General features: G+C 35.2%; 1 long non-coding RNA gene across 1 annotated transcript; it reads left to right on the top strand.

Annotated features, from left to right (window-relative positions):
- The first annotated feature begins 15346 nt into the window (after positions 1–15346).
- LOC140151867 (uncharacterized) lies at positions 15347–17326 on the top strand. The gene is made up of 3 exons (XR_011858983.1): positions 15347–15671; positions 16227–16312; positions 16984–17326. It is a non-coding gene; the product is annotated as an uncharacterized lncRNA (long non-coding RNA).
- The last annotated feature ends 8941 nt before the right edge of the window (positions 17327–26267 follow it).

Below are 26267 nucleotides of genomic sequence, written 5' to 3'. Positions count from 1 at the left end.
TGACGTAATTGATTGGGTCTAATTTCGTTAAACAAAGCTGTAAACTAAAGTAATGAGAGTCTTGCGTACAGTTTCACAGTTCGAGGCTTTTAGTCAGACTGTCCATTTTTAAGTAAAATATACATGGAAAGTTTGTAATAAGTCTCATATAATGGTGTCAAGCATTTTTAGGAGAAGGGTAGGGTCCGTTGTTTAGAAAGAGCCCAAAATGAATGACGCTTTATACATACTATTATAATACTTCCATAATTTAAGGTCGGAAACAGTTGTGGTGTTTGTCTAGGTGCAGTTAAGTGCAGTGTGACCGACTTATCAAATTTGTCTCTTCGAATACTTTAGTATCATGAATATGATCGTAAAATCAACTTTGTTTTGATGTAATTTACATTATGTTGCAAGATAATTCAGAACGTTTTAAACATACATTTTAATCACAGGGCCAAATATTTTCATCATTATCTAATCAAATCAAAAAATGCAACTTTTTGCTGTGTAAAAAACCGTCATATTCACGTAAATGTATATACACAAGTAGCCATAACATGCATAGTCGTCGAATGTTAATTTAAGTTCTCCAAGGATACTCCTTCATTAAAAATAAATCAACGCTTACAGTGAGATAACCATCGACCCATGCAAGTGATATGTAGTAATTTACACTGGTATCGGGAGATATACTTATTATTTGAATCGTGATTATAAATTTCATGCGTAAAAAGGAGAGCCTCTAGTCTTAGATCCCAAAACCAACTACCATTACAGATGTACAATATAATATTCCATAATACTCTATAACCGTAACATCTAATTCTTCATCTACTAACTTAAAGAAATACCGTAACACTGAATCTTGCCCTATCTTTAAATTGATTTAACCTATTTTTGGTTTTATCATAGTCCAAACCTGAGGTACGGTGAAGAGGGAGTAATAAAAAAATGACAACAGAGATTCAATATTTCGTGTTATGACTTCAGCGCCAGAAACGTGACCAGAGAAACATTACGATCGTATACCATTGATTAAAATATCTTATCTCAGCTTAACTGTTTTATATTACAACGTGTCTTTTTATTTTTTGGATCGTAAGAATTTGTTATTGCTTTGACAAATATCAAAATTATAGTTAGGTAACCATAGAAAAGACCGACCAGTTACCTACGAACAGGATACCTATTGGAAGCCACAGGTGCAATCAATACACTATCAATATTTGAAGTGTTTATTTGATCATGTGGTTATATTACATTTATCCCTTTTTATTTTGTTTATAGGTGTAAGTTTCCTTAATATTTTGTCTCGTATTCTTGTTTATTTGTTGTTTACTACTGTTGACAAAATGGTGTTGATTTAATGTTTTATTTCTGTTTTTAATAAGTGTCAATTTGGTATCTGTATTATTATTGATGAACTAAAAATGCAGGTATTCATTAATAGATGTAGAATATTGAATGCCAATCTCTATGTGCCATAAGAAACAAATTGCAACATACTTAGAATATATATTACATAGCAAACTCTGAATTTCTAATTGGAAAGAACCGGAAATGTACGCTTAAATGGAACGGATCTATGACATTAGATTAATGACATAAAAAGCTTATAAATTATGAACGGAAATACATTAAAAGAAAGAAGTTCGTCTTCATGAGTAGCAGAAACTATAGAGGGTGAAATTTCAACTTATAATCTATAGAAACGCTTGGTACAGCCTAGAACAGTCTAGTAAAAATAACCAGTAAAGGGATCAGAATAAAGGCATCGATAATGGTAATGGTGGTAGCACGTGATTTAAATGCAAAGAATCAAGAATCTTTCCCCATCAGAAATAAACAATATTGTAATTTTAAATACGGTTTTTTTTTTCTACAATACGCATGTATGTATATTATGCGGTCACAGGAAGTTACTTTTATGATATCTTCTAAATGATTAGCCGCGCAGATTGCAAGATATACGACGTACTTGACGAACTAACACGAACAACAGCAAGCATTACAAAGAGCTTCATATGTAAACACAGCCAAATTAAAAAGTCTCCAGTAGTTCCGCCCCATTTAATCAGAGTCTGATGAGTTTATGGCAAGATAATTTGTATAATAATTTACTATACACTTTCCTTCGAAGGTTGATACCAAATTTGATATCAAAAGTTTAATCATTGTGAGCATAGGAGCCGTTGTTTGGAAATTCGTGCAATTTCAAAAATGACAAATAACGAATTGACCACGCAATTTGTCAATGCATTGTATCAGCTTATTATGTGGCCTGAAGCAACCCGTACAGGAATCATTGTACACTTGCCTGCGCACAATTGAAAGAGCGGGGTCTTTGATTTGCATTTTGACATGCATGGGTAAACCTTTAACCTGCCGGCCTATTCAGGCGACGTAATTCTTGGCAATCGCTACGTGATACAATTCCCTATGTCATTTTTAAAATTGCACGAATTTCCAAACAAAGGTTCCTCTGCTCACGATGATTGAATTTTTGATATCAAATTTGGTATCAACCTTCGAAGGAAAGTGTATAGAAAATTGTTATAAAAATGATTTTGCCATAAACTCATCAGATTCTGAGTCGAGTAAATGGGGATGGAGCTACTGGAGACTGTTTAATTTGGCTGTGTTTATTTTATGTGTGTACAGATTCTGCGGTGTTTCTCTGTCAAGTTTAAAATGTACGCCTTGTTATTTTGGTAAAATGAAACCCATAAAGCATAATAAAGTATAACAGTGCGTGGTAAATAACAATCTATTCGTTTAAGTAATAGCTCAATTTTATTATATTAATTTTAAATTAATTTAAAATGTATCTGTATTCTGTAATGCCACCAACTACCAAACCCATATTAATATAATTCACAGTACCAAACAAACGAAACTAACAAATAACTAAACGAAATAATAAGTAGGTCAGAATGCTCATCATATTGTTGATAATAAATTGCAATTTTTAAAGATTTCTTTTTTTTCTACAAATAAAGATAGTTACCCGCAGTAAAACGTATAGTCCTTTGATCTAGAACAGTTCATTTTGAAATAGCAAAACAATGAAAAATTCATATTGTCAAGTATGTAATTGTCTATAGGGCATGACAGCTATTAAAATCTTCTCTCGCTTATTCCCTGTACACTTGTAGATTGATAGAAGAGAGCAAAGATATAAATCACACAGATATCAGTTCGTGTATTGTCTCCAGAAGGCTTTGAAATATCAACATATTCTGTCACATCAACTTAAAAGGGGAACTGCCATTCCATTTATTTTATATTATTATATACAGGGTGTCCCAAAAAAAGAGGCCCCTCATTGCGCCCTCTGTTTCTCCTATTTCTGAAAAGTTGATCAAATATATTTTGGTATGTAAAAAAACCTTGAGTCATTAGCTTTAATAAACCAAAACAATTATATCAATCGGCTCACAACTTTTGAAGATATGCTCTTTTAAAGAAATGTACCCGTTTTTCACTCTGTCCACGGAGAAGGTTTGGCTACTTCAAAGATTGAAAAGGAGTACACATACCATGCATGAATATCAAACATTCCTCAATGATAACTTTATAAAATAACTTTATTTATGGAATGGGCTTTACCAGTGGGTTTATGGGCAATGGATTTTGTTAATAGTGTCATTAATTTGTGTGTAAAATGGATGCCGAATGGGACTTCTTTTGCTTTACTTGCAATAATATTATTTTCTTAGTTATTTATGCCTTTTTGTTTTATTATGTTTCTTAATTTCTTACTTTGTTATTTCTTGCTTTCTTTTTTTATTTACAGCATAAGTCATTTCTCTTTTTAGGATTAAAGGTAGCCCTAAAGGTTGTTTGGTTTGTCTTTGGTTCTTCTGAAGTGAGTTTACTATGCTGCTCTGCCCTCTACCTGGTTGCCTCTTTGGCGAATACAGGTTTCAGCCCTGGTCCTCATTGCATCAATTGCGTTGGGTACCATCCTTGTGCGCCGGATACTTGCGAATGCATTCAGTAAAACGTTTGTGAAGATCTTGGATTTTGCCACAAAGGAAACAAATCAAGTGGTGTGAGGTCTGGTGATCATGCAGGCCACTCAACAGCATAAGCCATCCCAACCACTCTGTTTGTTATCCGTGGACAGAGTGAAAAACGGGTACTTTTATTCAAAAGAGCATATCTTCAAAAGTTGTGAGCCGATTGATATAATTGTTTTGGTTTATAAAAGCTAACGATTAAAGGTTTCTTTGTATACCATAAAATATTTAATCAACTTTTCAGAAATAGGCGAAAAAGAGGGGGCAATCAGGGGCCTCTTTTTATTGGGACACCCTGTATGTACTCGTCTTTCCGTTCTGTAAGGTTAAGAAATAAGTTTCCGTCTCAGCATCTAGTGTGCAACAGCTTTCAAAACTCGTATTTTAGATTTTAGGGCATTTCGTCTTTTCCCTATGTTTTTTTCTTCAAAGTCAAAATAAAAAGTACCTTTAAACTTTTTCATTACCTGTCCTACTATTGTTCGTCAATAATTGTCATTAAATATTTCCCGATGCAATTATTATTAGAGTCCAAGAAGTTTTATATTTTTACTGTTACTGCTACTATCGTATTTGAGCAAAAATGTCCAACCGAATGGTTTGTAGACTATTGTGTTATTACACGTTATTACCTTCCAAGACATTTGGAGACATTTGCAAGTGGATTCAAAATCTTTCACTAATTATTAAAACAGAGTTTCAAACCTGTTTTATTCGTTTTCTTTTGCACACAATGCAGATGGGTTTGTATGAAGCAGAAATGCAGGAAGGGTGTTTTTATTCGAAGCCCGTGCATTTTCAAAGCGTAATATATTTTCCACAATCGTAACCGGATTTTTTAGGCACAGAACTGCACGCACTCTACCCAAGTGTAACCGTTTGTACTTTCGTTATTGACGTTCCTGTGCACTCCATTGCTTTCAATGCTTAAAAGAATGGTAGGATTTACAATTTAATCAACTATAATTGTATATTATCTTGCTATATAAATATTTTGTTTCCCATATTTAAAATCCGATATGCCCCTTGTAATGTCACATTCAGCATGTGTACACTGGAAATTGGCCAGAACACATGGAACGCGTTCATTAATGTAACGGTTTTTTAACACATGACACGTGTTCAACTTATTTAGAGAACACTAGTGTTAATGTAGAGAACACATGTGTTATTACCTCAGAACACTAGTGTAACACATTAAAGAAATATAACGGTTTTTTAACACATGACACGTGTTCAAACATTGATTTTCAGAATGCTGGTGTTCAACCTTTATTTATACATTTTCAAAATCTCATTACTCGACAATAAACAAATGCATGGTAGTATAAACAAGAAAATGGCGGTGTTCAGAAGAATTCCTATGAAATCCGAGAGTTTTCACCTAAGGCAAGCCCAATGAGCGAACCCTCGCCGATCGTATCTCCCGGCTGACAGCACAACGCCTATAACCGCTCGGCCATCTCGCCATCTTGTGTCTCTCCAATGCTTGTTCATCGCTGTCAACAGATATACGGACTCCCAAAGTTGCCCTGAATTTCATTCTTCCCTAAATCCTTCTTGAAAAAGACAGTTTGGAATAGCGTTTCCACGTTGCATCGCCATTGTTGTTGTAGTCACTTATATCACTCCTTCAAAGGAGCACCGTGTATTTCTCGCTGACACGTCGCAGCTCTCCAACGCCTCTATCTGCTCATCCACATCGGTATCATGGCCTCATGCGTTCCATTTTTGAACACCAGTATGCAATATAATCATTCAGAACACTTGTGACACGTCTGATCAATACTGTATGTTCTACATTATTTTTAAAAGAACACTAACGTGCTAGGCTTATCATATTTTCAAAAACACAAGTGTTCTAAAGAGACAATTATGAACACCCCGGACGCGTCTGAGAAGCGTCATGTGTTCGGGAAAATTTGCAGTGTAGGGAAAGACGCTGCGTTAACTATGTATTTCCACATGCCCATTATTAGAAACAGTAGTCCAGCTAGTAAAACACGTCTTTATTTGAAGTTGATTGTCCATGTCTGAGAACGTATAGAAACAATTTTAACCGTATTATTATGGAAATGAAATAATAAATATTTAACAAACTTTAGTATGTATTAATTACTCGTTGTTTCTACACTATCGAATAGAAAGCAACAATAAGACAGTGGGGAACTCACACCTATTGATTAGAGTTTGCTAGATTTTATCAGATTGACTGATATTTTTAGAATCTGGCCAACCTACTGCCTCTTTTAAAATGTGTTAATTTACAAGGGTAAAAAGCAACGTAAGAGTAGGATGCAATGGTCTCAAGCTATTTCAATTTTTCAAAGGTTGACTCACTTCTTTTCTTCTCGTCCATCAAGAAACACTAGCCAGGATTGATTTCAAACTATGTTAACTCCACTCATCGGCGTCATCGAGGTCCAGTCGTTAAATCTGACTTTTGTAGGAAAAACAAACCAGTTGTTTAAACAAGCAAAGAGGGTTGATCTTCTGCTGCTAATATTATTCTCTTTCCCTTAAGACACTTAAGTGGTGAGCCTTTATGGCTTAACACTTTATTATTCTCGAATAATTTTCCTGTAGTCACATTGACGGCAATCATCGTTCAATTTCATTTATGAATAAGCTTAATGGGGAAAATCTAACGACCATCGAAAATATCGCATACAAAATAAGTGTAGTATAAATATTTTCAAACACCCATGCATGTGAACAAGATTTTACCATGAAGTTCGGCGAAAAAATGCTGCTAACTGACAATACCACTGAACTGAACAACAGTTACATCTATACAACGTCACATAATTCTTTTGAATTGCGTAGGATTGTTACCTTTAGTCTATCCAGAATTGAAATATATCTATTGTTGTTTTAATCTCACAACCAATTATTGTGTGCAGCTTAACATTACTTAAGAGGCCATGGGGAAAATGGTATTACGTTAGCATTAACATCGCGATAATGAATCTAGAACGATCTGGGATCCAGTTTGTGTCCATACGAAGATATAGAGGAAAGTGGTGCAGAATATGATTTCCAAAACACGGTAATAACCATAGAATGCGCAGGTGTACGGGTCTATGCAATTGGTATGAATTTTGGTAGTATGAATTATTGTAAGGATGAAATCAACCGGTTCCGTCCGGTTGGAGCCGGTTTCCATTGTTCTAAACAATGGCACGCGAATCAACTGCTGGTAACCGCCGGTTAACCGGCGATCGAGTTTTGATTTCATCCTAAGTGGATTCAAAAGCGTTGGACAGATAACCTCATCGTGGATGTTCATGCAGCAAACAACCCGGGCAAACAACATTTCTATATTCTAATTTCACACACACCAGGCACAAATTTTGGAAATCAATAAATAAAATAATGTTTAGTAATCATGATGCCTGCCACACTTGGGACATAGCAGACAATTTGAATTTCAGCATGGACGCATGACTGCGCGGATTTTATGCCCGACATTCCATTTCTGATTTGTTCAATAGTGCACCAATCATGACGACAAGTAAAATAATGAAATGAGTGATTTATATTGCACGATGCCAAACCACAGGCCTCTGCACACTTTACAAATTGTTGCTGACCAGTGGCACTGTGGCCCAAAACTACGGAGCCCTCGAAGTGACATGGAAGAAAAAACATCTCGGGGTCCGACTTAGTAACTCCGGGGCCCCGACATAGTAACTCGGGCTCCGAGATCAAAACACAACTTATTAACCATTTCAAAAACATTCAGGCATAACCTTCGTAACCAGGATCAGCTCTCCCCTAGTAACAAAGAAAATATGAAAAAGAGATCAACACTGGAAGATGTCGTTTGCATATGAATGGCAGAGAGCGGTGTAAAAAAGATGGGACACAGAAAAAACAACGAAAAATTTGTAGCATCAATGTTGTGGTATGTTGTGCATAAAATAAGCAAGCATCGTCCTTTTCAATCCTTTTTGGAAAATTACACTGTTATGACTACACAATTTCCAGGAAGCCATCGACATCGAATGATTGACAATGTCATCAGATTCAGATTCTTTATTGACATTCACCTCACAAAAGGTATAATCAAAATGTATTTATCTCAACCAGTATTGGTTAAATTTAAACATGCTAGTACTAACTACTAAGCATTGCAAAATAGTGTAATAAAAGTTATAATCAGAAAGTGATAAAATGAGATATCAGATATATTCTGTTTGAATTTTAACCAGAACTAAGGAGGTAAATGAAAAATGGATACTTCACATTGACAGGAGTGTCACTATTTCTCCCGTTTTAATTTTAACCAGAACTAAGGAGGTAAATGAAAAATGGATACTTCACATTGACAGGAGTGTCACTCTTTCTCCCGCATGCTGAAATTAGTACAAATGTCATTGTAATCAGCTGTTCCCAACTGTCTCGCAAGCAAACGATGATTTCAAATTTCTATTATATCCGGATAGATTTCTCCATCCTATCCCAATACCTTTTTCCAAAGTTCAAAATCGCACTGAACCAACATAGTGTAATCTCTATCATTATCATCATGATTAATGGATAATGTGTCTTAAGTGACATTAATTTGTTATTACTAGACACGAGTTCAACGAACCCATTTTGGATGTCAGAAAGCAAATGCAAAATGATGAGCATAAAACGCTGACCATACCACTAGCATGGGCTGCATGTTTAATCACGATGCGAGGGAACAAAATGCGCAAGCAACATCGAGTCACAATAGAGTTGACCTTTGACCTCTGTTAACTATGTGCGCCATCGAAATCCCAAAAACTTTTTGCTGAAAAATGAAACTTACCATTGAGGCCTTTAATTTCAAACTTGTTCGGACTTGGGATCTTGATGGCGCAGCCCGTTATGATGCTTTGAAATTTGCACGAGGGCGCTTTTCATCAAATCATTGGAATTGCTGATTTTGTGCGCCATCAAGATCCCAACATTTTTTCTTGGTTTTTGTAATGTAACCATTTGGTACTTCAAAAAAATGCAAAATGCAGGTTGGGATAATGTTATGCACCTCCAAAGTTTACTATTTGCAAGTAAGGCTCAGAGAGGCTGAAATTTCAAGAATTTTTTTAAGCTGAACGAGGGCGCTGTGCACGCTCATATTGTACATGTTGGTTGTTGGTGTTAATATGTACCAACATTATTTTTTAGAGAGAATTCTATTTTTTTTTTGTATCGCAAATCCGTACATAATTACGGAGACTGGCTCTTAACAAAGTGTCAAATATGGAACATGAGTATCGCATGGAATCACTAGGTAATATTATTATCCCCATGTGGTCAGTTTCACTAGACCAGAAAAAAGGTCAGCCAAGGAATGAACATGTATCCCATACATGCGCCCTATTCTTTACTGTGGGAGATAATTTTCTGTTTTGTTTAATTTCCAATGAATACAGTCAACATTCGATATTCTAAAGCTTTACCAAATCCAAGAGAACACTTTATGTGCACAGTTTTCCATTAGATCACCACATGCTGCTAGTAAGGTCAATGGTCTTATTTTATATTGGCATTGTTCTGGGACTGTTGATATTGATTAGTCCGAATATTGACCCATGTGAACTTTACACATTATTTTGTATTGTATTTGCAAATTTTGCACCCTGAATAAATTTATTTGATTCGGCTCAAATCTGTCATGTTGGCAGCCTACCAGAAAAAGGCCACCATGTTGCTCGCCTACCAGATGGAAAGACCAAGTATGAAACAACAGAGGAATGCTGCTGTACATGTCACTGCGAGCCTACCTTCCTTCCTGCACTAGGACAGATATTTAATCCCAAGAAAGTCAACAAATAAACCCCATTCATCCATTTGACTGAATAGGACTGAATACGCAGTCCATTCATAGAATTGTCACCTACAAATAATAGAGATAAACCAATGAAGGACAACTGATCACATAGTACTAGGCCCGTCCACACGGAGGGCTTTCTGCTTATGCAACGCGGTTCTCAAGCAAAAACTTGGGGTCATCTGCCGTGTGAACGCTCTAGAGGATTCCAATCCCTAAATTTGCCCCAAAATTTATCCCCAAATTTATCCCCAAGAAATTTAGGGGATTTCACGATTTCCCCCGAGTGATCCTCGAGTTCTACTGCCGTGTGAACGATACATTTTGCGATTCTCGAGTGCGGGCATAATTCGGTGCGCCACTTGCAATTCCAAAGCTGACGACATGCATCAGACATTGCAAAACTCACGGATTCCATCCAGGATGCAATTGAGTCATGTGGATACGCACTCAGGGGTTGACTTAGGAATCGCAATTCTCGAGCATGCCGATCCTCGACAATCCTATGACCGTCTGAACATGACTAGTATTTGGCTTAGTACACAATTTCACACACCACTGGTTAAAGCTGTTTGGATTTAACCCTCTCCACGCGGATGTCGACTGCCCAGACGACAAGTTTCAAAATTTGTTAAACAACTCCAAAAATTTAAGAATTGTAAATTTGCATATCATGATAACAAGTCTAGTATTGGTACAGTGGTTCTTGCGATAGCTCTTTATATTCTGTGAAAATATCTCAAAACTTGGAATTAATAGGCCTATTTATGTCGAAGCCTGTGGCTAGCATGCAGAGCGTTAAGTACATAATGATGATTGGGTGGTGTAGTAGCCTATTGTTAACGCATCACAATGGGTTTGAATGCATCATCAATTTTCATTCTCTTAGGTGACAGAAATAAATAACATTTTTGGGCCCATCCATGTGACTTGTTTATGCAGGTCCTAAGGTAGGCTCGCTATCACATGTAGGATGCTGAACCTGGTCCAAGGCATATTCATGTGGAGGATGATGAGTCGGAGGGAGGCGAATGTCCACACCTGCATGAGGAACTAAATCAAATATTGAATAACAATGGTTTTTGAAAATGAATTGGTTTTTAATCAAATCGTTATTATAATTGCTAACTATTAAAGATTGTTTTACAAAACCAAACGAATAGTGGTGAAATGATGGTAAAACTAGTTGTTGAGTCCTACCATCATTTCACCACTATAATGGTTTTGTAAAAACAATCTTTAATACACGTAGCTAGCAATAACAAATCTAATGAATCTCTACAGTATAATTGCTAGACTTTCTAGTCTGGACACATTGAAGTAGTGTATAAAATCCTGTAAAATCTTGCATTCTTGTTATTTAGTAAAATTTTGAATCGAGCCCGTGTCTATACAGTGGGCAGGTATATACAAGGAAGAAACAACTTCAGATGTGATACAGAAACAGGCAAAATGCCATTATCAGCGAGTGATTGAAACTACAAAATGGGCACAAAATAAATAGAAATATATGGGCACAAAATAAGTAGAAATTATTCATCATTTAATTCCATTTTAAGTTCTTATTTAATTGACCTAAATCGAGGAAGTAAACTGTGCGTGCCAAGAAACAGATTACCCTGTTTTACCAGCATGCCACATTTTTCGCGTAAAAATCACAAAGGTTTACACTGAACACTGATCAGTGACCATTAATCCATCAGCGTGATCTTGCATCACACGGTTATTCAAATTGACCACGGAGAAGTCGTATCAAACGGTTTAAATTTCCAATTATGTTAATTTAGTCTCTTAATTGATTGCTCCTTATGGTGCATATATCTGTATAGTCTGCTGACATTTGACGCAATTGGCTGTTTAACCGGTAACACATCTTATTTCCTTAATAAACAATGCTCAGTATTAGAATGTCCCGCTCTATTTTCAAAGGTCGACACTTTTTAGTAAAACACACACGAACAGTTTGAATTACTCGTAAATCCATAATAGTGCCAAGCATCTTTTGAAGAATAACCATTTCTTTTTCAGAAGAGGCCCAAAGGAAAGTCGCGTACATACGACTATACTTTCCAAATGTAAGGACGGACTCGCTTGTTTTGTTTGGTAAGTGCAGTTAAGTGCAGTTCGACCGACTTAATTGTCTCTTTAAATGTCATGAATATGATCGTAAGTCTGTATTTCGTTTGTTGCAAGATAATTCAAAACTTTAAAATTACATTTGAATCGCTGTATCTGAATCAAATCTACAAATTTGCAGCTTGTTGCTGTGCCCAACACCTTTATATTCACTTAGTTTTACATGAATGATTCCCGTCAAATTCTAGTGTTGTTATTCTTCACTAAATATGATGAAAGAATATTAGTAATAGCTATTTGGAAGTGTTATTTTCATTTTTAGCCGAAATAACCATGATAACGATGCAAAGTGAACGAACCCTTATATTTCACCATATTCTGACCTTTTAAAACTCCTCTGTCTGACTAAGGCATTTGCTACACCCATAGCAAAAAGAAAAGTTTCCCGGTGACCAACCGATGACCATTCGGTGGTCATCAGAAACTAGCGGATACCTTCCGGATACCTAATTAAGTTAACCAAAAGTTTTCGGGTAGACATCCGGAAGTCTCCCAAAAACTCAAATATTTCAAATGAGTTACCCAGAAAGTTCCCAAAAACTTGGATTCTTTGCAGGAGTTACCCGGTGGTTATCAGCTTTTAATTTGACCTTGAAATATCATAAAGCGTCTTAAGAATGTATTGTGGGTGGGTATATGATCAAAGGTCACTGAATGAATTCAAAATGGAGTAGCTAGCTGTTGGCAGTTGGAATATATTTGTGCAGAATATTCAAGTTATTTGTGGTCCAAAATGTATGGATTTACATGTGGGACATTACAAGATGTTTCCTAATTAATCTGGAACATGCTGTAGGAATTACAAAGCATTGAATGCTTGATTTCATATGACAATACAGGTAGGAAAATTTGTATGAAATGATTTGTATATTGATGCAGTCTTTATACATGTACCTAATGTATATGACACATTTGAATGTTTTAGTTTATATCTTTTCTAGTAAATCATACATGATTTTGACAGTAAATTAATGTTAATTAAATTACTAATCATCAGCTAATGTGTCAATTAACTGATATAAGCTTTATGTTAAGCTATTTGTTGTAAATAAATGATAATATTTGATATAAAAATTATAGGCTGTGTCAGTGATGTTATCACATTTAGTTACTGTAATACATGTATATATATGCTGATATCATAACAATTTGGTTAGTACATTAATCGAAAGGTAGGCACCTTATAAAGGTGTGAACCAAATTAAATCAGAAGAATATTTTTGTACAATAACTACAATTACATTGTACACTTTCAAGTTTCTTATAGCAAGATAGCACTAGCTCAACTGCCATTATTGCAGAGTTGTATTTCTCCCGGTATCTCCAAAAACTACAATTCAAATAATAAGCCAAATTGCCTAATAAATTTGTGCATATTCATGAATTTGTATTTCTGCATTCCCAAAAAGGTCAACAGGAAGTCTCCAAAGGGGTCACCAGGTATATCGCCACCAAAAGTTATCCGCTAGGTCCCCGAAAAGTTATCGGGTAGTTATCCGATAAGTCACCGGGTAGTTACCCGCTAGTTTCCCAAAAAAGTCATCGGGTAGTCACCCGGTTCCTATTACCTGAAAGGTATCCACTATGGTTTCCCAAAAATTTATCGGGTAGTCACCCGCTACCTATCTAATTTGAATGTGAAATTTGCCGGTGTCTACCCGGTGACTATCGGGAAGTTATCCGAAAAGGTCACATTTGTTTGATATGGGCACGTCTGAAAATGGGGGTGTAGTTACAGCCTCCCCTTGGGTTTTCGCTATAAATCGTACAATGTCTATCATTTGGTACCGATGGATATAGCTATGAGTCTCCTTTATCCATTGATACCAACATACATGTAAGTACCCTTGGATCATTTTAAATCCGCTCCGCGGATTCAAATATCAATCAGAGACAATTATCGGGTCATTTGTCAAACTTTAAGTATGTGATATACCACCTCAACCTCCTCAACTTTTTAGTTTTGTGTGGTTCGGGCATTGAGATATTCAAAAATTGACCATGATCCCCAAACCAACTATTATTACATAATGCACAATATTTTATAATACTTTATAACCATCACATGTTATTCTCTGTCTGGTAACTTTAAATTAAAGGAATAACATAACACCTTGCCCTATCTTTAAATTGATTTAACCTATTTTTGGTTTTATTAAAGTCCAAACCTGAGGTACGGTGAAGAGGGAGTAATAAAAAAAATTGACAACAGGGATTCGATATTTCGTGTTATGATGTCAGTGCCAGAAACGTGAACACATAAACAATACGATCGTATACCATTGATTAAGATATCTCATCTCAGCTCAACTGTTTTATATTAAAGGTGTCTGTTTTATTTGATCTTAGAAGAATTTGTTATTCTTTGACAAATGTCAAAATTAAAGTTTGGTAACCATAGAAACGACCAGTAACCTACGAAGAGGAAAGATATTGGAAGCCACAGGTGCAACCAATATTTGAAGTATGTATTTGATCGCGAAATTGTATTATATTTTTATTTTGTTTTTACTCGTATATTTTCTATATACTGTTGTGCCTATAGTACTCTTATATGTTTGTTTGTTTGCTGTTGTTGACGTTGTCGTGGTCGTGTTGTTTTAATGTTTTATTTTGGTTTTTAATAAGTGGAAATTTGATATCTGTATCATTTTTATCAACTCAAAATGTAGGTAATTGATTAATTGATAGATGTAGAGTATTGGATTGTTGCAGGTATACCTGGAATATATTACATAGCAAAGGTGTGAATTTCCAGTTGGAAAGAACCGTAAATGAACACTTAAATGAAACGGATTTATGTCAATAGAATAAAAGACATAAAAAGCACATAGTAAATTACGAACGGAAATACATTAAAAGAATAAAGTTCTTCTTTAGAAGAAGCAGAAATATCAATTTATAATCTATCGAAACTCTTGGTACAGTCTTATACAGTATAGTAAAAATAACAAGTAATGGAATAAGAATAAACTCATCGATAAAGATAATGGTGGTAGCACACTAAATGCAAAACATTAGGTTTTAAAATCTCATCCCATCAAAAATACCAATGCTTTTAAATACTGTTTTCATTCGTCATGTCTGCATATTATTCAGTCACAGGTGGTTGCTGCATTGGTTTTATGATATCTTCCAAATGATTAGCCGCAGAGTTTGCAAACACATGCTCGACGAACTAACACGAGCATTACTAAGATACTCTTCATATTTATTTCGTCCATGTGCAAAGAATTTGTCCATACCTGAATTCTTCAGTGCATTCAAGGTCGTGTAGTTTCTCTGTGACGTCGAAATGTACCCCTCGTTTCACTACCTGAAGAGAATTGATCAAAAATTGAATTCCCTCCTGAGGTTGGTATATGAGTTGACCACACCACCAGGCTGTCATTATACACAGCAAAAAATAAGGAGTAAAGTGCTACCGACTAAAGTATGTTGATTAAAAAATAGACCAATTATTTACTCATCAACGAGTAAAAGACGATATTTGACACAACTCTTTGCCAGAGTAAAAAATGGTCAATGGAAAGAAGTAAAATATTTTAATCGCCACATTGTATTTTACTCAAATCGCGTAGTAAATTCAACACGCGGAGTAAGTTTAATTCGACGACGTATTAAAATTCATGTCACCATGGCGTATAAAAGCGGAGCCGGGATGCGGGTGCAGTGTCTGCTGGTGGAATGGAGTTTGTCAGCAGTACAACCAATGTTTGAAGGTACTAATTTCATTACTATTATTCATAACTTTATGTCCATATACCTGTTACACAATTTAGAAATCTTATTGAATGATTTGAACCGGATATAGACAGGTTTTTAAGTTAGTTAAGCTTATCAGTAATTGTCATCGGCTCACCATGCTAGCTGTGTATTTGCGATCGTAACTAATGTACTAGTCTCCCGGGACTAGTCTGAGCAACCTCGAAGTACATTACGCTGATGTGGACCAGGCCCGGGGACCAGGGGCGTACATGTAGCAAGCGGATAGGGTGGACAAAGTCCATGGGCCCCGAGCAAAAGCGAAAATGAAGTGGATAGGGATCAGGGCTGATAAAGGAGATGTTTAGAAGGCCTCACACTACTCCTTGTCCATATGCCCAAAAGCTATTGCTACGTCCCTGATCCTGATGTTGACTCGTGCCACATAACTTTTTTTGCAGTTATATGTAGTAGGAGAGTGAAACCATTGCAAAATATCACTTGACATTTTTTGCCATAGGCAGTTTTCTTTTTCAGTGCATTTATAATATTGATCTATATTTTACTTACAGATCAGATGTGACTTTGGGATTTTTGTGCTGCCCTACCTCTTTCCAGGAAAGGTATTGAAGAAAGATGCACGAACGTCAGTCAACAGGTAAATTTCTATCAATAATGTTGCATTTAACTTGCCAATTTCTTTGTGCATTTCAGAATACATGTAGTTCATTGAATGTGTAGTTCATGAAACCTCAAATGCCAAGGGAAACCCCCTATATAACCCCTTATCCTCACCGACAGGTGTTGGCTATCGTGAACTTTGAATAATCAACCGCGAATCTTATAATTATCTTGTTTACCATTTCTGTAAATTCTTGTCTCCTAAAGTTTGTGTCCCCTTGAAAATAGCATTGCCCGCTATCACAGGAATAATAATATAATAATTATAAAGATATTTTAAATATTTGCAAAATCGCATGAAAGTAGAAATGCCAATGCAATGGGTGATTACAATGTAAATTACATGTAAATATGTCATATTTGCTTTAATATTTCAAGAATTTCAGCAAGAGTTTTCATTTTTGGTTATATACCATCTGACCAATTATAGACAGTTTAAAAATAAGACATGCATAAATTTAGTTATTTGTATTTTAAACCTTCCATCTGCTTCATCACTTTCGAGTACCAAACAAATTTTGATTTATGGTTGATACAATGAAAAGGTGGTGGATTTTCTATTTTAAGGCAGCTTTATTTCACTTGAATAGTCCCAATCCATGAAATTAATGTCCTTTATTACATTTTCTTTTATTTTACATGTTTCAGGAAGGCACAGCTTTGGACTGGTTCCTCGCCAATTTTACTGGACGCACGCTGCCATTTATATACTTGTGAAGCAAGTTGAATCCAGAACTGTGTTTTTATATAAATGGATAGGCAAGCCTTTTCAATGCGCAACAGTGATGAAAGTTGTAGAACTTGTGGACAAGATATACCAAATCCTTCACATACAATGACTTAGCATATCCAGTACAGGCTGATCACTGCTATTTGGCAGTTCCTGGACACTATATCAGCTACTAAAGAACCTGGTAACATTAGACAATTCTTGAGTGTTAAAACATAATGAAGTGAAGACTTAATTTCTGTTCCATTTAAAACACTCAGCATCTATAACATTAATTTTCAAATGACTTTTTCACATCAAAAGTTTTGGGAGAGGTGACCGCCTTCTATTCTATGTTTGCTCACATTGTGTAATGAGACAATAGACATGCTATATTGTGATTTATTTGATACCTATTTTGAAAATAAAACCAGGAAAAATGCAGAATATTATATTTAATTTTGTATTCTTTTCATTCTTTTAGTTTAAAATACTGCTTTGTTCCAGCTGCAGATGGAGCCACACTACAACTCGAAAGTGTTTTTTGCTTAATATTTGTTGAGTAAAATACGTTTCATGTTGCTCAAAATGTTGAGTAACACTTTACTATTCATCATTTTGCAAATCTTTTCACTTAAGTTTTACTCAAATAATGAGTAATCGTTTTAATCAACACTTGTGTAAACCTTTACTCAAGGTTAAACGAGTAAATGTTTCCTTGTTTCAGAGCAAAAAAGGGAGCTACTCAATATTGGGTAAAATTTAATCAACAAACGTTGAGCAAATATTACTCCATAGTCAATGAGTAAAATTTACTCTCATCTTTGAGTAAAAAAGGAGCTACTCAATATTGAGTAAATTTTACTCAACAAAAGTTGAGCAAATATTACTCCAAGTGAAAGAGTAAATTTTACTCTCATCTTTGAGTAAAAAAGGGAGCTACTCAATATTGAGTAAAGTTTAATCAACATGTGCTGAGTAAACAATTAATCAACCGAAGCTGAGTAAAAATTACTCAAAATTCGACTAGCTCCCTTTTTACTATCGTGATGAGTAATATTTTACTCAATATTGAGCTTTTATTTTTTGCTGTGTAGCTAGAGGCAGTATATGGCACACATGGGTAAATGAGTTCAATGAGTGGTATTTGGTTCCCAGGATGTGAGTTTTTTCAATTTGTGGTTAAATGTTGATCCCTCACTATAGGGGTGCAAATTGTGATTTCTTCCTCAGGAGCAAGGTTTTTAGGCTCAAGATTTCCTCAATCGTACCATGCATAAAATAGCTTTATTCTGCACTTCAAAAGATGAGAAAGTTAACATAGCGTGTATTTTTAGAGTGACTCTATAATGTTAAGTCTTCGAGCTTCCAAAAAGGCTTTTAATGTGGTCAATATGCGCGCGTAGCGCGCAAAAAATTGGTATTTTGCACTAGTATGGGGTCAATTTTGGTAGGACAGAGGCTCCTTTCCTTTTGATTTTGCTTTACCCCATTTCCTCTTTCATTTTTTTGTCAGAGGAAACACAACTTGTTCAGTGCTTTAAGGTTCTTCTTTTTAAACTTTCCTCAATATTTTCCAGTTCGTCCTCTTCTCACTGGCATTAGTATTGATACACTGAATTCCTTCATGACCTTTGTTCCCATAAAATCCTCATTGCTGCCTCTATAAATTTCCTCAGCAGATATGATTGCAGCCTCTCTGTAAATTTCCTCAGATATGTGCCCTGTTTCCACCTGCCTTCACCCAACTTCTTTTTTCCTGTTAAATTACATTAAATATCTCCTATGGTGATGAATTGTAAATTTCCTTATATCCCATTTCCATATTCTAACACCAACACTCCTCTTTTTTGTTCTTATTTCTTGAAAATTTTTGCAATAACGTGGATTCCTCCAAATTTTGCACAACCAGTGTCTTTAAAGATTTCCTCTCTTCCATTCAGTAGCTTCACTGCCTCACAGCCCTCCCTATAATTATATTGTACCTCACTCCCCTTCTTTTTTCTTTCCTCTTTTCCCCCTTCCTCACCTCTTTTCTATTTTCTCTCTCCCTCCTTTTTCCTCTCTTTCTTTTTTCTTCCCATGGCATTATTTCCTCAATTTTGATTGTCATTTCCTAGGAGCGGTGCTCCCCGCTCCCACACAATTTGCATCCCTGCCTCACTACAAAAGTTATTACCGTCGATTTGGTTGAAAAGGGCGGTGAGACATGATCAAATCTCTCCAGGTAACAAAACATAATATGTCTTTTGGAGGACCATTTGAACCAATGACCTTTCGTGCAATCGCCCTATAACAGAATAAAGTATGCAGTGCGTGTTTAATTACCATCGATTCGCTTAAGCATTAGTTCAATTTTATTTCTAGGATCAATTAACTTATTAAAAATGTATCTGTAATGCTATCAACATCCAGCCCATACTAATGGAAATTTAAAAAATAATAAACTAAAGGGTTTCCAGTAAATAAGGGATGCTCATTATTTTGCCTTTAATACATTGCAATTATTACAATCGCAAATTTCCAATTTGCGAATGTTCTGTTTTTGGTCAGTTCTTCTTTCTTTCTTTCTTTCTTTCTTTCTTTCTTTCTTTCTTTCTTTCTTTCTTTTTCTTTCTTTCTTTCTTTCTTTCTTTCTTTCTTTCTTTCTTTCTTTCTTTCTTTCTTTCTTTCTTTCTTTCTTTCTTTCTTTCTTTCTTTCTTTCTTTCTTTCTTTCTTTCTTTTGTTTCTTTCTTTCTTTCTTTCTTTCTTTCTTTCTTTCTTTCTTTCTTTCTTTCTTTCTTTCTTTCTTTCTTTCTTTCTTTCTTTCTTTCTTTCTTTCTTTCTTTCTTTCTTTCTTTCTTTCTTTCTTTCTTTCTTTCTTTCTTTCTTTCTTTCTTCTGTCAAACTTTTAACGACACATCGTAGCCATATGCTTTAAGCCAATGTGACCATATTTGGTCACAAGGTGGGGGCACAAATTATACATGACCAACTCGGGATCAAAGGTCTTCCAAAGGTCATTATGGCCAAAATGTGATTTTCACTAAAAATACTTCTTCTTCCACAAATTACATAACACAATGTCGTCACTTGCATACCTGCATCGCCTTTAGCCAGTGTCTAAAAGTTGTACAAAGAATTGGGGTCAAAGGTCATTAAGGGGGTAAAATCTTACAAATGCATTATCTCAACATCCGTAAGGGGTATGGGCTTCAAACTCAGTGACAACAAATCTCATGACCAGGGGAACACTTTACAGGGGTCAGGTCAAAGGTCATGCAGAGGTCAAATTTAAGAAATGCATTTTCTGTACAGCTGTAATGGGTACGGGACTCAAACTCTGTAACAACAAACTTAATGACCAGGGGAATATTTTGGAACACTTTGCAGGGGTCAGGTCAAAGGTTATCTGGGGCCAAATCTTATAATTTCCTGTTTTGGACATCTGTAAGAGGTATGGGGCTCAAACGCAGTGACAACAAATCTCATGACCAGGTGAACATTTTGCAGGGGTCAGTTCAAAGGTCATGCAGATGTCAAATTTTAGAAATGCATTTTTTGGACATCTGTAAGGGGTACGAGGCTCAAACTCGGTGACAACAAACTTAATGATCAGGGGAATATGTTGGAACACTTTGCAGGGGTCAGGTCAAAGGTTATCTGGGGTCAAATCTTATACCGTAATTTCATTTTCTATAAGGGGTATGGGGCTTAATTTTAGTGACAACAAACCTCGGGAAACATTAATGTCAAAGGTCAGGTCAAAAGGTCATTAAATGGTTACATGCGATTGTCTGCGCTCTGTGAGCGCAAATTATCTCTAGTTGAAAATACCTTTTTTTCTACAACTCAAGATAGTTTCAAGCATTTTCTGAAATATGTTACTTGATAATGGTCCTTTGATCTAGAATGATTTATTTTGAAACAGCGAAACAAATTGTCTTTAGGGAATAACAGCTATCAAAATCTTCTCTCGTTTGTTCCCTGTACACTTGTAGATTGATAGACGAGAGCAAAGAAAATATATGTATCATACAGGTATCATTTCGTGTATTGTCTCCAGAAAACTTTGAAATATCAACATATTCTGTCACATAATACTTAAAAGGGGCACTGCCATTTCATTTATTTCATATTATTATTATATATACTAGTCTTCCGTTCTGTAAGGTTGAGAAATAAGGGCCCGTCTCAGCATCTAGCGCGCAACAGTTTTCAAAATTCGAATCTTAGCACATTTCTTCTTCCCCATGTTTTCAGAATGTTTCTTGTTTTGTTTTTGTTTGTTTGTTTGTTTGTTTTTTGTTTGGTTTTTGTTTGTTTTTTTTTTTTTTTTGTTTTTTGTTTTTTTTTTTTTTTTTTTTTTTTTTTTTTTTGTTTTACTGCTACTATTCTATCGTTTTTAAGCAAAATATGTCTGCCCGAATGGTCTGTAGACCATTTTGTTATTAAAGGTTTTAAGTGCAATATCAGATATTTATTTAGTAGGGTTGGCCACGGTCAAAATTTTTTTTTGCTGAGGTGAAAGGACTTTGGTTGGAGGTTACAAAAATGCATTTCGAAAATTCAGCTGAAGTCCGTTGCCATGGCAACGGCCCGATTTGTGTTTTTTACAATTTTCGCCTATTTTGGAGCTAAAAAATTGAAAATTGCCCTTAAAAGGACGCCTTGTTGCCTTAATATACAAGTTGGTATTTAAAAATAAATTGTATCATAAAAAAGCCCCATCCTTGTTCTATCTACAAACGAAGTTGTGTTTTGAGATTTGTTTTTTAAATATCGATTGCGGACCTGGCAACACTGCAAGTTTTTCAAATTTGAAAAATGCCATTTTTTACCGATTTTGGAGATACGAAAAAATTACTTTTGCGCTCACTTAGGATTTTGTCGTTATGGTTATTGGTAGAACATACCTTGCCCCCAACATATCTAATAAGAACAGCTTGGGGAAATTTATTTCTCTAAGGAAGGTGTTGCCAGAAAAACATACATTTTGTAAAAATTCAAAATTCTCATAAAAAGAAAATTTGCTGCATTTTGCCCTAGATTTAGCACATGTGATGTAATGAGTTGTATGTAGAGTCAGTTTATCATCATGGTCAACTATTCTGAATGTTTCGAAACAATAAATGAAGTTTAATTTTAATGCGGTGTTGCCAGATGCCGAAAATTATGAAAGCTATATTACGCCAAATAGCCCAAATAGGTCTAAGTTTTCATGTATGAATCTAGTCAATCCAGTTAAATCACGGTCTATTATTATAAATCATTTTATCATAATTTCACCTGTTCTGAATGTTTGGAAACAAAAAAGTTCATCATACAGTGTTGCCAGATGCCAAAAAGTAGAAAAGATATGCAAAATTCTGGTTTACCCTGTGTACCCTGTGTTTTCAATATATACAATTCTGGTTAACCCTGGGCACCATATTTTCATAAAAGGAATTTACCCCAAATTTAGTACATGTGATGTAATGAATTGTATGTAGAGTCACATTATCATCATGGACAACTATTCTATATGTTTCGAAACTTTAATTTCAATGCAGTGTTGCCAGATGCCTAAACTATAAAAAAAATATGACAAGTTTTTATGTATGATAAACAATTTCTTTGATGATGCATCTAAAATATAATTAATTTATAATAAATTACGATATGACCCCTTTAACCATGTTAACCTATCTGTTTGTCAGTTGTGAATGTTTAACATAGTGTTGCCAGATGCCAAATACTAGCAGACATAGGAGGATTTTGTAAAAAATACACCATACATGCCATACAATCTCAGAGCTTTTTAAACCTTGTACTTTACTTAGGGGAAGGGGTATGAACGTTTGGACAGTATTTATTGTGGGACATTAGAGCACATCAGACATATCGAATTGCATTCTGAGATCAAATAATTTTTATTTTTTGAAATTCGCAATGTAATACACATTTTATGGCAAATCATTAAAAATTGATATTTTTGATATTTAACAGAACTCGAAGTAAACTTAATAAATCTGATGATTTCTACCTAAAGTGTATGTAGGTGGGATGAAAAGCCGACGACCAATTGAAAATTTTGACGTATTTATGTATTTTTTTCCCAAAAAGACCAAAAAAAATAGGTTTTTGTGTTTTGGGGTATGAAAGGTCAAAATTGTCAATTGATGTCGGCTTTTCCTCCCAGCTACAAACACTTTAAGACTATATCATTGAATTTATAAAAATTTACTTCGAGGGCTGTTATATCTCCAAAATGTGAAAAATATCAAATTTTAATATATTTGTCATAAAATTTGTATTATATCGTGAATTTCATAAAATGAAAATTATTTGATATCAGAAAGACATTCTTCGTATTCAGAATGCAATTCGCTATGTCTGATGTGCTCTCATGTCCCACAAAAAATGCTGTCGAAACGCTCAAAACGCTCATTCCAGTTCCCTTAACCACTTTAACATTGACATAAACTTTCCAGTAAACATGTTTACAAACAAAATTGTAATTTCATTAATTTAATATAAGTCCTCAGTATCGCCAATTTTCATTTTCATTTCAGATATTGCTGAAAAGTTGGAAAAGAAATTGGCCAATCAAATCTTTTCAATACACATACACTCTTTACCAGTGTTCCAATTTCATGATTATATGACCAGGTATTTGATCAAAAAGTGTTCCCAGAACATAAGTTTGAGTTTAACAAGACATTCTTGATGTACAGGTGTGGGGTATACTTGAAGTACAGGTATCTGAAGAGGGGGAGCAACGAGTTACCCCAAATCACAGCAGCAGGTAGTGGCTGGGCCGCCGAGTGTCAATAATTATGTATTTATTTTGGAAGGTTCGTGTTTGTTCTCAATTTTGGGGTGTTTTTCCCAAAATTTAACATTTTTGGTAATATTTCAAAAAAGCGACATGCCAGAGACAAATCGTCGGGCACATACTTTGTTATTGATAATGCAGTTCGTTTCCGCATACCTTTGTTACCATTCGCTTTGGTGATTTACTAATATTATCAATTTTGTGACTGCAATTTGGCGTTTTTAATACGTTTTAAGTTTACCAAGAAATTAAGAAAAATATCTGGTCATGGTCGTCTCAGAATTTCATTCTGATCTTCGGCTTTTGCATGCAACAGAATGCAGATTGGCTCACGATCGATGTCGTATTCCTCTATGTGGGTCCCTTGATGATAAAATTATTTTGAATTCCTTGTAACAACATACAAATTTTCGTCTGAAAACAGGGGACCGTTCACAAACACTTGTAAGGGGGGGCATGATGCAAAAATTTCATCGCAAAAATTTTCGCCCCCCCTTTACAGACCTCAAAAATTTTAGTGCCCCCCTTTTTGACATAGAAAAGCATATAAACTCAATTTTCCCAGGAAAATTTCTGGTCATTTTTTTCAGCCCCCCCCCCTTTAGGAGGGTCAACAAATTCAGCCCCCCCTTTTTTGCATCAGGCCCCCATAACAAGTGTTTGTGAACGGTCCCCAGGGTTTCAGTTTAAACAAATAGTTTAAGGGGTCATATCATAATTTATTATAATTTAATTGTATTTTAGATGCATCATCAAAGAAATTGTTTATCATACATAAAAACTGGTCCTATTTTTCATAGTTTAGGCATCTGGCAACACTGCAAGTTAAAGTTTCGAAACATAGAGAATAGTTGTCCATGGTGATAATGTGACTCTACATACAATTCATTACATCACATGTACTAAATTCGGGGAAAATTGGAAAAAATGTCCTTTTATCTGTTTATGAAAATAGAGTGCGCACGGTAAACCAAAAATGGTAAACCAGAATTGTACCTTTTCTACTATTTGGCATCTGGCAACACTGTATGATGAACTTTTTTTTTTTCTGAAATATTCAAATCTGGTGAAAATTATGATAAAATGATTTATAATAATAGACTGTGATTTGACTGGATTGACTAGATTCATACATGAAAACTTGACCTATTTGGGCTATTTTGCGTAATGTAGCTTTCATAATTTTGGGCATCTGGCAACACCACATTAAAATTAAACTTCATTTATTGTGTCAAAACATTCAGAATAGTTGACCATGATGATAAACTGACTCTACTTACAACTCATTACATCACATGTGCTAAATCTAGGGCAACATGCAGCAAATTTTCTTTTTATGAGAATTTTGAATTTTTACAAAATGTATGTTTTTCTGGCAACACCTTCCTTAGAGAAATAAATTTCCCCAAGCTGTTCTTATTAGATATGTTGGGGGCAAGGTATGTTCTACCAATAACCATAACGACAAAATCCTAGGTGAGCGCAAAAGTAATTTTTTCGTATCGCCAAAATCGGTAAAAAATGGCATTTTTCAAATTTGAAAAACTTGCAGTGTTGCCAGGCCCGAAATCGATATTTAGAAAACGAATCTCTAAACACAACTTTATTTGTAGATAGAACAAGGATGGGCCTTTTTTATGATACAATTTATTTTTAAATACCAACTTGTATATTAAGGCAACAAGGCGTCCTTTTAAGGGCAATTTTCACTTTTTTAGCGCCAAAATAGGCGAAAATTGTAAAAAACACAAATCGGGCCGTTGCCATGGCAACGGACTTCAGCTGAATTTTCGAAATGCATTTTTGTAACCTCCAACCAAAGTCCTTTCACCTCAGCAAGAAAAAATTTTTGACCGTGGCCAACCCTACTAAATAAATATCTGATATTGCACTTAATATCTCTATGCCCCCGTGACGAATAGCAGAGGGAAACACTGAATCGCCTCGCATATCAGGATTTAGAATATTCGTGAAATTGTAATACTTTCCCATTGTATACTAAATTCACTTAGACATTACCCAGAGACATCAATGAATTATCTTACATGTATTTGAGCGATGTATCACTATCTCGTTGATCCATGTCTGACAAGAGAAGAAATCTATTTCTTCCCACAATTCGTTATGCATTTATGCTGCTCAGTGTGACCTTCAGCCTATTTACCCACCACTACATAGGTCTTGTTTTAACTATAGCATAGCCAACTATAATAGCACAGAGTCTGCCGTACAACATTAGCTGGTTTCTGTAACTTTTAGAGCTTTTAAAATCATATTTTCCTAAAACCACGTTGTTCAACAAAATCACGTCATTTACTGACTGTACTAGTAGACACATCAAAGAATTTCACGTGGATTAGGAAAAGAGGACATAGCGATTCCCTCGTGACTGAGCAAAATACAGTCTACAATCGAGGTATGGCAAA

This window comes from Amphiura filiformis, chromosome 5 (genome assembly GCF_039555335.1).
Source record: "Amphiura filiformis chromosome 5, Afil_fr2py, whole genome shotgun sequence".
Lineage (NCBI taxonomy): Eukaryota > Metazoa > Echinodermata > Ophiuroidea > Amphilepidida > Amphiuridae > Amphiura > Amphiura filiformis.
The sequence above is the reverse complement of the archived record's forward strand: the minus strand, read 5'-3'. Positions and strand labels throughout refer to the sequence as shown.